Source organism: Schistocerca piceifrons, unplaced genomic scaffold, assembly GCF_021461385.2.
Source record: "Schistocerca piceifrons isolate TAMUIC-IGC-003096 unplaced genomic scaffold, iqSchPice1.1 HiC_scaffold_853, whole genome shotgun sequence".
Lineage (NCBI taxonomy): Eukaryota > Metazoa > Arthropoda > Insecta > Orthoptera > Acrididae > Schistocerca > Schistocerca piceifrons.
In genome coordinates this window covers 29,678-41,352 of record NW_025729117.1, presented here as the reverse complement: position 1 = coordinate 41,352, position 11,675 = coordinate 29,678, and the positions used below count along the sequence as shown (strand labels likewise).

The following is an 11,675-nucleotide window of genomic DNA, read 5'->3' as shown; positions in this document are numbered from 1 at the left end:
TTTGTAATATCGATAAATAGGGGAGAGTGTGTCACCCGGATATGGTACAAGATTTGGGGTGGACATCATTAAAACGAAGGCATTTCGCTTTGTAGATGGATCTTCTCACGAAGTTTCAATCTCCAATTTTTTCCTCCGAATGCGAAAATATTTTGTTGACGTCAGAGACGATTATCATAATAAAATAAGGGGAATCAGAGGTTTGGTGCTCGTTTTTCCCGCGTGCTGTTCGAGAGTGGTATAATACAGAATTATTGTGAAGGTGGTTCGATGAACCCTCTGCCAGGTACTTAAGTGTGATTTGCAGGGTAGAGAATCAGAGGCTGAGACGGTTCTCCGACCGTGTGGGCTGCAGATTCCTCGACTTGCGCCATAGGGTGGTGGGGTTTCGGGTTCCGCTGGATAGGTCAGGAGTCCACTACACGCAACAAGCGGCTACACGGGTAGCAGGGGTTGTGTGGCGTGGGCTGGGCGGTTTTTTAGGTTAGATGGCCTTGGGCAAGTACAGAAAGGGCAACAGCCTCAACGGGTGCGGGGCAAAGTCAGGACATGCGGGGACCAAGCAGCAATCGGTATTGTAATTGTCAACTGTCGAAGCTGCGTTGGTAAAGTACCGGAACTTCAAGCGCTGATAGAAAGCACCGAAGCTGAAATCGTTATAGGTACAGAAAGCTGGCTTAAGCCAGAGATAAATTCTGCCGAAATTTTTACAAAGGTACAGACGGTGTTTAGAAAGGATAGATTGCATGCAACCGGTGGTGGAGTGTTCATCGCTGTTAGTAGTAGTTTATCCTGTAGTGAAGTAGAAGTGGATAGTTCCTGTGAATTATTATGGGTGGAGGTTACACTAAACAACCGAACTAGGTTAATAATTGGCTCCTTTTACCGACCTCCCGACTCAGCAGCATTAGTGGCAGAACAACTGAGAGAAAATTTGGAATACATTTCACATAAATTTTCTCAGCATGTTATAGTCTTAGGTGGAGATTTCAATTTACCAGATATAGACTGGGACACTCAGATGTTTAGGACGGGTGGTAGGGACAGAGCATCGAGTGACATTATACTGAGTGCACTATCCGAAAATTACCTCGAGCAATTAAACAGAGAACCGACTCGTGGAGATAACATATTGGACCTACTAATAACTAACAGACCCGAACTTTTCGAATCTGTATGTACAGAACAGGGAATCAGTGATCATAAGGCCGTTGCAGCATCCCTGAATATGGAAGTTAATAGGAATATAAAAAAAGGGAGGAAGGTTTATCTGTTTAGCAAGAGTAATAGAAGGCAGATTTCAGGCTACCTAACGGATCAAAACGAAAATTTCTGTTCCGACACTGACAATGTTGAGTGTTTATGGAAAAAGTTCAAGGCGATCGTAAAATGCGTTTTAGACAGGTACGTGCCGAGTAAAACTGTGAGGGACGGGAAAAACCCACCGTGGTACAACAACAAAGTTGGGAAACTACTGCGAAAGCAAAGAGAGCTCCACTCAAAGTTTAAACGCAGCCAAAACCTCTCAGACAAACAGAAGCTAAACGATGTCAAAGTTAGCGTAAGGAGGGCTATGCGTGAAGCGTTCAGTGAATTCGAAAGTAAAATTCTATGTACCGACTTGACAGAAAATCCTAGGAAGTTCTGGTCTTACGTTAAACCAGTAAGTGGCTCGAAACAGCATATACAGACACTACGGGATGATGACGGCATTGAAACAGAGGATGACACGCGTAAAGCTGAAATACTAAACACCTTTTTCCAAAGCTGTTTCACAGAGGAAGACCGCACTGCAGTTCCTTCTCTAAATCCTCGCACAAACGAAAAAATGGCTGACATCGAAATAAGTGTCCAAGGAATAGAAAAGCAACTGGAATCACTCAATAGAGGAAAGTCCACTGGACCTGACGGGATACCAATTCGATTCTACACAGAGTACGCGAAAGAACTTGCCCCCCTTCTAACAGCCGTGTACCGCAAGTCTCTAGAGGAACGGAGGGTTCCAAATGATTGGAAAAGAGCACAGATAGTCCCAGTCTTCAAGAAGGGTCGTCGAGCAGATGCGCAAAACTATAGACCTATATCTCTTACGTCGATCTCTTGTAGAATTTTAGAACATGTTTTTTGCTCGCGTATCATGTCATTTCTGGAAACCCAGAATCTACTATGTAGGAATCAACATGGATTCCGGAAACAGCGATCGTGTGAGACCCAACTCGCCTTATTTGTTCATGAGACCCAGAAAATATTAGATACAGGCTCCCAGGTAGATGCTATTTTTCTTGACTTCCGGAAGGCGTTCGATACAGTTCCGCACTGTCGCCTGATAAACAAAGTAAGAGCCTACGGAATATCAGACCAGCTGTGTGGCTGGATTGACGAGTTTTTAGCAAACAGAACACAGCATGTTGTTATCAATGGAGAGACGTCTACAGACGTTAAAGTAACCTCTGGCGTGCCACAGGGGAGTGTTATGGGACCATTGCTTTTCACAATATATATAAATGACCTAGTAGATAGTGTCGGAAGTTCCATGCGGCTTTTCGCGGATGATGCTGTAGTATACAGAGAAGTTGCTGCATTAGAAAATTGTAGCGAAATACAGGAAGATCTGCAGCGGATAGGCACTTGGTGCAGGGAGTGGCAACTGACCCTTAACATAGACAAATGTAATGTATTGCGAATACATAGAAAGAAGGATCCTTTATTGTATGATTATATGATAGCGGAACAAACACTGGTAGCAGTTACTTCTGTAAAATATCTGGGAGTATGCGTACGGAACGATATGAAGTGGAATGATCATATAAAACTAATTGTTGGTAAGGCGGGTACCAGGTTGAGATTCATTGGGAGAGTGCTTAGAAAATGTAGTCCATCAACAAAGGAGGTGGCTTACAAAACACTCGTTCGACCTATACTTGAGTATTGCTCATCAGTGTGGGATCCGTACCAGGTCGGGTTGACGGAGGAGATAGAGAAGATCCAAAGAAGAGCGGCGCGTTTCGTCACTGGGTTATTTGGTAACCGTGATAGCGTTACGGAGATGTTTAATAAACTTAAGTGGCAGACTCTGCAAGAGAGGCGTTCTGCATCGCGGTGTAGCTTGCTCGCCAGGTTTCGAGAGGGTGCGTTTCTGGATGAGGTATCGAATATATTGCTTCCCCCTACTTATACTTCCCGAGGAGATCACGAATGTAAAATTAGAGAGATTAGAGCGCGCACGGAGGCTTTCAGACAGTCGTTCTTCCCGCGAACCATACGCGACTGGAACAGGAAAGGGAGGTAATGACAGTGGCACGTAAAGTGCCCTCCGCCACACACCGTTGGGTGGCTTGCGGAGTATCAATGTAGATGTAGGTGTAGATGTAGATGTAGCCATGTAAATGAAGATCAAAATTACTGTCCTCGCTGTAACTAAGCAAAAGCTGCTCTTATTTCGTGCTTCTTTCCATTTGTTCCTTCTTTCTTTGTTTACAGACATTATTTAGTAAAGAAACCGTACGTCATATACCAGTAAGGACGAAATTCGGAAACTTTTATTCATTTCCTTGAGACTCTATACGGTAGGTTTGGTTGTGCTGTACTTTGCAATAAACTAGCGGAGACTGAGAGACCGGTAAATAAAATAATAATTCTTATCTCAATGTAGTCCGGCCCCGTTAGCTGAGTGGTCAGCGTGACGGAATGTCAATCCTAAAGTCCCGGGTTCGATTCCCGGCTGGGTCAGAGATTTTCTCCGCTCAGGGATTGGGTGTTGTGTTGTCCTAATCATCATCATTTCATCCCCATCGACGCGCAGGTCGCCGAAGTGGCGTCAAATCGAAAGACCTGCACCTGGCGAACGGTCTACCCGACGGGGGGCCTTAGCCACACGACATTTCATCTCAATGTAAACACACAGTTGTCTATTATTATCATTGTATCTAGGACAGTACAATAAAATTATATACAAAATCAAACATATCTGCAATATATACACAGGATTTTATACAAGTCAAATTGGTTTTGAGGCCCACAAAATGGCGGTCTTGATTGCTGGAACGTTTGCTGCGACCAGGTCATCAAGTGTGCAGGATTCAGGCAACTTCGGCCAGACCAAGAGCTGTGCATGATCCTGAGATTCTCCGCATTCGCAGGTTGCATTTCCCATCGTTTCAAGCTTTGTTTGCACCGCGTCACTCTAGTCCGCAGTCTGTTCAGAGTCTTCCACGTCTGATAGGGTAGTTGGAAACCAGCAACAGGCTCTTCCTTTAGGTTTTGGCTATTATTTCCAATTATTTTGTCCTGCCACAGCTCAGTTCGCAAAGTCGAAGGTGAAGATGTGATTGCTTCAGTTGTTTGCAGGAAACTATTTCTGGACTTCAGCCTTGAACACGTTGCTTCACTTCCAAGCATGGGGTGCCTGGGATCGTTTTCGTGGTTTTTTTTTTCTTTCCAGCTTCTGCCGCCGTTCTTTGTCTTATCTCCGTGGGTGCTATGCCTGCCAGCTGGTAGATTTTGTCGACTGGAGTTGGTCGTAGGCAACCTGTTATGATGCGCCTTGTCTCGTTGAGAGCGGTATCAACATGCTTGGTGTGTGCAGAGTTCTGCCAGACCGGTGCTGCATATTCAGCTGTGGAGAAACCTAAAGGTAGGGCAGATGCACGTAGGACATTTGGTTGGGCTTCCCATGAGCTATTAGTGAGCTTGTGTGCTATATTATTTCGGCTGCAGACTTTGAGCTTTGCTTTCTCGCCGTGATCTTTGAAAGTGAGTATTCGGGCAAGCTTTACTCCGAGGTATGTAGGGGTATATGTATGTCGTAATTGCGTTACGCTCCAAGTTACATCCGGTTTTCTTCTAGCTTGTCTATTTCTCCAGTGAAACGCACACACCTGTGTTTTGAATGGATTAGGCTTTAAATGGTTGTTGTCATACAATTTTGTCAGGCTCAAATGGTTAAAATTGCTCTGAGCACTATGGGACTTAACTTCTAAGGTCATCAGTCCCCTAGAACTTAGAACTACTTAAACCTAACTAACCTAAGGACATCACACACATCCATGCCCGAGGCAGGATTCGAACCTGCGACCGTAGCGGTCGCGCGGCTCCAGACTGTAGCGCCTAGAACTGCTCGGCCTTTTGTCAGGTCTTCGAGGGCTGCAGTCAGTTTCATTTCCACCTCTTCAATTGCACGTCCTTGGGCTGCAACTGCTGTATCGTCGGCATAGATGAGAAATCTTGTCCCGACAGCGTTGTGACCGACCGGTTCTAGGCGCTTCAGTCCGGAACCGCGCTGCTGCTACGGTCGCAGGTTCGAATCCTGCCTCGGGCATGGATGTGTGTGATGTCCTTAGGTTTGTTAGGTTTTAGTAATTCTAAGTCTAGGGGACTGATGACCTCAGGTGTTAAGTCCCAAAGTGCTTAAAGCCATTGGAAGCATTGTCCCGACAGGTTGGTCGTTGGTGTAGATATTGTATAAAAGCGGTGCCAGCGCACTCCCTTTGGGGAGGCCATTCTTCTGTATTCTCCGTCGACTTCTCTTGTTGTTCAGGGTAACGAAGAACTGAGTGTTTTGAAGTAAGCATTGCGTGAACTGCATTAATCGATAGTCCTTGGTGATTGTATAAATATTCCTTATGAGTTGGTTGTGATTTACTGTATCGTACGCTGCTGTTAAGTCCACGAATGCCACACCTAATGCAACGGAAAGAGATATTGCATTCCAGACGCATGACTTAAACCCCGAGCTCTCAAGTCACGCGCAAAGGTCCGGAGCCACACCGCCATGAATGCGTGTTGGGATGATCAAGTGCCACAGACTGATGGGCTCAACTGATGCACTAACGGCGAGCTACGTTATCTAGCGACATCAGAACGGTGTTGCCACTGCTCTGTAGGCGGCGACTGTTTTCACCTGCAGCTGTTGCACTTCGCAACTGAAAGCCGGCAACAGCGCTGCGAGCTGTCACGGAACTGCTACTGCTATCTCGACTATAAATTTCGTTCTTCAGTTCTAACATAAGCAAATGTGGACGGGAGTTTGAAGTTTGCCCAGCTTTGACTATTCCGCTGAAGCCACTATATTCGGCTATTTCGATTGCCAACTGTGTTCTTTAGCATAATTGGCCGTTGTTTTATAGCAGTATCTTCTGTGGGGCGCAATTCCAGCCTGTTGTTATTTGGGAAATTTTCCTTGATTCGACGCCCCTATACTCTTCTGGTCTTATTATAAGGTTGTTCATCTCCGTCCTATTTATTTGCTCCATCAGATCAAAAATTTCTGAAGCTACTGGATTAATAAAAAATAGAAAAATTTAAGATGATGATTTTTGTGCATCAGATGTTCTACATAGGCTCCCCCCACATGAGTACAATACACAGAATATTTGTACAACTACTTGAAACTGCCAGAAAAGTCATTCTTTGGGATGTTCAGCTCACACTTTACGCAGGGTTGAATGGGTTGTATGTCGTCAAAGCGTTGACCCTTCGTGTGAATCTCTGCACTTTGTCGTTTTGTGGTAGGTTTCTACTGATAACACCATGTCTCATGACCCGTGACGATATTTTGCAGAAAAGAACTGTCCTCGTTTTGCATTTCAGTCAAGTAGCTGCAAGAGTCGACTGTGTGGGACAAACTTATCACGTACTTTTCTCTTCTTCAAAACATTTTGGAGAATGTCTTGATCACTTGCTTTAGAAATGTTGCTCCGTCGCGATTTATAATACAACAATGTTGAGACACTGCGGCCGCACATCCACTACTGTAGGCCGCTGGCTAACAGCTGCCCGGCCGAACGCACACCTGTCGTTTACAGTTCTTAGTGTCATCGTAGTTACCACACTGACGCCGATGTACGCCAGCAATGAAATCAGAATCGGAACTTATTGGGCAGACAATGTAGATTGTAAGGATAAAGCTCTGTAGTTGATTGCACTTGGTAGCTTATCTCATAAAGTTATTTATGAACACACTTTCACAGGTTTATGTGGTTTATTGCAAATTGTGGCTAAACTCCTGAATTTGTTATAGATACACTTCTACATACACTCCTGGAAATTGAAATAAGAACACCGTGAATTCATTGTCCCAGGAAGGGGAAACTTTATTGACACATTCCTGGGGTCAGATACATCACATGATCACACTGACAGAACCACAGGCACATAGACACAGGCAACAGAGCATGCACAATGTCGGCACTAGTACAGTGTATATCCACCTTTCGCAGCAATGCAGGCTGCTATTCTCCCATGGAGACAATCGTAGAGATGCTGGATGTAGTCCTGTGGAACGGCTTGCCATGCCATTTCCACCTGGCGCCTCAGTTGGACCAGCGTTCGTGCTGGACGTGCAGACCGCGTGAGACGACGCTTCATCCAGTCCCAAACATGCTCAATGGGGGACAGATCCGGATATCTTGCTGGCCAGGGTAGTTGACTTACACCTTCCAGAGCACGTTGGGTGGCACGGGATACATGCTGACTTGCATTGTCCTGTTGGAACAGCAAGTTCCCTTGCCGGTCTAGGAATGGTAGAACGATGGGTTCGATGACGGTTTGGATGTACCGTGCACTATTCAGTGTCCCCTCGACGATCACCAATGGTGTACGGCCAGTGTAGGAGATCGCTCCCCACACCATGATGCCGGGTGTTGGCCCCGTGTGCCTCGGTCGTATGCAGTCCTGATTGTGGCGCTCACCTGCACGGCGCCAAACACGCATACGACCATCATTGGCACCAAGGCAGAAGCGACTCTCATCGCTGAAGACGACACGTCTCCATTCGTCCCTCCATTCACGCCTGTCGCGACACCACTGGAGGCGGGCTGCACGATGTTGGGGCGTGAGCGGAAGACGGCCTAACGGTGTGCGGGATCGTAGCCCAGCTTCATGGAGACGGTTGCGAATGGTCCTCGCCGATACCCCAGGAGCAACAGTGTCCCTAATTTGCTGGGAAGTGGCGGTGCGGTCCCCTACGGCACTGCGTAGGATCCTACGGTCTTGGCGTGCATCCGTGCGTCGCTGCGGTCCGGTCCCAGGTCGACGGGCACGTGCACCTTCCGCCGACCACTGGCGACAACATCGATGTACTGTGGAGACCTCACGCCCCACGTGTTGAGCAATTCGGCGGTACGTCCACCCGGCCTCCCGCATGCCCACTATACGCCCTCGCTCAAAGTCCGTCAACTGCACACACGGTTCACGTCCACACTGTCGCGGCATGCTACCAGTGTTAAAGACTGCGTTGGAGCTCCGTATGCCACGGCAAACTGGCTGACACTGACGGCGGCGGTGCACAAATGCTGCGCAGCTAGCGCCATTCGACGGCCAACACCGCGGTTCCTGGTGTGTCCGCTGTGCCGTGCATGTGATCATTGCTTGTACAGCCCTCTCGCAGTGTCCGGAGCAAGTATGGTGGGTCTGACACACCGGTGTCAATGTGTTCTTTTTTCCATTTCCAGGAGTGTATGTTCTGACAGCATCTGATTTCTTCTCTCTCTCTTGTTACAATGGCGTCTACACTGAGGTGACAAAAGTCATGCGATACCTCCTAATATCGTGTGTCTTCCTTTTGCCCAGCGCAGTGCAGCTCGATGTGGTATCGACTCAACAAACCGTTAGAAGTCCACCTCAGAAATATTGTGCCATGCTGCCTCTATAGGCGTTTGTAATTAGGAGAGTGTTACTGGTGTAGTATTTTGTGCACGAACTGGCCTCTCCATTGTGTCCCATAGATTTTCGACAGGATTCATGTCTCTTATCCGAGTGGTGACATGGCACCTTGTCATCCATAAAAAATTTCATCGTTGTTTGGGAACTAATAGTCTCCAAGTATACCAGCTTAAACATTTACAATCAATGATTCTTTCAGTTGTCCAGAGGACCCAGCCCGTACCATGTAAACACAGCCAACACCACCAAGGAGCCACCATCAGCTCGCAAAGTGCCTTGTTCACAACTTGGGTCCATGACTTCGTACGGTCTGCGCCACACTCGAACACTACCATCAGCTTTTACCAAATGAAACTGGAACTCACCTGAGCAGGCCACAGTTTTCTTGTCGTCTATGGTTCAACCCACATGGTCGAGAGCCCAGGGGAGGCACTGCAGGCGATGTCGTGCTGTTAGAAAAGGCACTCGCGTCGGTCGTCTGCTGCCATAGCCCATTAACACCAAATTTCGCCGCACTGTCCTAACGAATACATTAGTCGCACGTCTGACTTTGATTTATGCGGTTATTTCATCATTTTTTGTCTCTCAGCACTGACAACTCTACGCAAATTCCGCTGTTCTCGGTAGTTGAGTGATGAGAGATAATGTCTAAAATATGGTATTCTCGGCACACTCTTCACACTCTGGCCAACGGAATACTGAATTTTCAAGGATTTCTGAAATGGAATGCCCCAGGCGTCTAGCTACAACTGCCATTCCGCGTTAACAGTCTGTTAATTTCCGTCGTGCAGCTATAATCACGTTGGACATGTTTTCAAATGAATCACTTGAGCATAAACGCAGCTGCGCCAATGCACTGCCCTTTTATACATTCTGTACGCGATGCTACCGCCGTCTGTATACGTGCATATCGAACTTTAGGCATACAGCGCTGTGTTGTATAGTTTTGTGAAACACAGGCGCCTATTACAGTTCAACGACAGAGTCGAAGTGCCTGTTGTCGAGATCCGCCTGATGTGGAGAGCATCAAGGGATGATGGGAAGGTTTGAAGAGACTGGCAGTGTTGGTGACACGGTAAGAAGCGGTAGACCTGGGATGAGTAACAGATGTTGGCAGAGGCGTGAGGACAAATTAGGTATCACCTAGGCGTTCTATTAGCAACAAACGGTGCACGTGTCGAAATACATCCATAAAAAACTTTATGATTTAGTCTACCGTTTGCAACAAACTGCATAGCTGTATCCTGCATAGTTCCTTGGAAATAAATTTTTGTAGTCAGGTAAAAACTATATGTTCACCCTGTATATCTATATACATATATAATGACGTATCGATAATACTGAAAGCGCCGGCCTGTGTGGCGTGCGGTTCTAGGCGCTTCAGTCTGGAACCGCGTGACCGCTACGGTCGCAGGTTCGAATCCTGCCTCGGGCATGGATGTGTGTGATGTCCTTAGGTTAGTTAGGTTTAAATAGTTCTAAGTTCTAGGGGACTGATGACCACAGATGTTAAGTCCCATTGTGCTCAGAGCCATTTGAACCAATACTGAAAGGGATCGAAAAGTTTTGTACCATTTTTCACACAATCCAATATTTGTAGAACTACTCTTACCTTTCCGCAGTTAAAAAACGACAGGTCGGAATAAAATAGAAGTACACTGCTTGATAACTGCTAATTAACAACTGACAGTTGCTGAAGAAAGACTGCTAATTGCTACGGGACACCCGACCAACGACAGGAAAACGAATTGTAGAGGGTGGGACGTGTTAACTGTAGCGAAGCCTGTACAAGAACTCTCTGTATGCAATCTACAGTCCATTCTGTACGGTGTCAGACGGAGGCTGCTGTGGAACCCATTTGTGAGATATTTCGTGTGGTATAGCAACACGTCTGCAAGACATCATCTGAGCGCTTACCATCGTGACCAAGCTATGGGACGGCTCGATGCAGGTCAAAGTGTCACTACTCTGGCCACAGCAAGGAACGTGTCCAAAAGCATCATCTCGCGATTTAAAAAGACCGCTGAGTGTGGAAATGTTATGAGGAAGCATATTGCTATGAGGAAGCAAATCTGTAGCATTTTTGCCGGCCGCGGTGGTCTCGCGGTTAAGGCGCTCAGTCCGGAACCGCGCGACTGCTACGGTCGCAGGTTCGAATCCTGCCTCGGGCATGGATGTGTGGGATGTCCTTAGGTTAGTTAGGTTTAAGTAGTTCTAAGTTCTAGGGGACTGATGACCACAGATGTTAAGTCCCATAGTGCTCAGAACCATTTGAACCATTTTTTGTAGCATTTTTCGTTATGAATGTACCACTACTCTTCTATTATATATATATACTGTGTTTCACATCTTCAATCGTTACCCGTGATTATTCCTGTCCTCAAATGTCTCTGTTCCTTAGCAGTTGTCAAGAAGTGTAATTTATGAAACTTCCTGGCAGATTAAAACTGTGTGCCGGACCGAGACTCGAACTCGGGACCTTTGCCTTTCGCGGGCAAGCGCTCTACCAACTGAGCTACCCAAGCACGACTCACGCCCCGTCCTCACAGCTTTACTTTTGCCAGTACATCGCCTCCTACCTTTCAAACTTTACAGAAGCTCTCCTGCGAACCTTGCAGAACTAGCACTCCTGAAAGAAAGGATATTGCGGAGACATGGCTTAGCCACAGCCTTGGGGATGTTTCCGGAATGAGATTTTCACTCTGCAGCGGAGTGTACGCTGATATGAGCACTTACCCGCGAAAGGCAAAGATCCCGAGTTCGAGTCTCGGTCCGGCGCACAGTTTTAATCTGCCAGGAAGTTTCATATCAGCGCACACTCCGCTGCAGAGTGAAAATCTCATTCTAGTGTAATTTATACTAACACGATCATATTACGAAGTTGTCATGCAGCTACTTCCAGGCGTGTACTAACCGAAAGAGAGTAGTAACTTTTGAAGCACAAGGCTTGCTCTGAACTTGGTGAACGGCGCTATACTTTTCCTTGTATGTGAGCTTAGAACACGCGCTTCCAA

General features: G+C 46.7%; 1 non-coding gene across 1 annotated transcript; it reads right to left on the bottom strand.

Annotated features, from left to right (window-relative positions):
* Positions 1 to 11,112: 11,112 nt before the first annotated feature.
* Trnas-cga lies at positions 11,113 to 11,187 on the bottom strand. The gene has a single exon. It is a non-coding gene; the product is annotated as a tRNA-Ser (tRNA).
* Positions 11,188 to 11,675: the final 488 nt, after the last annotated feature.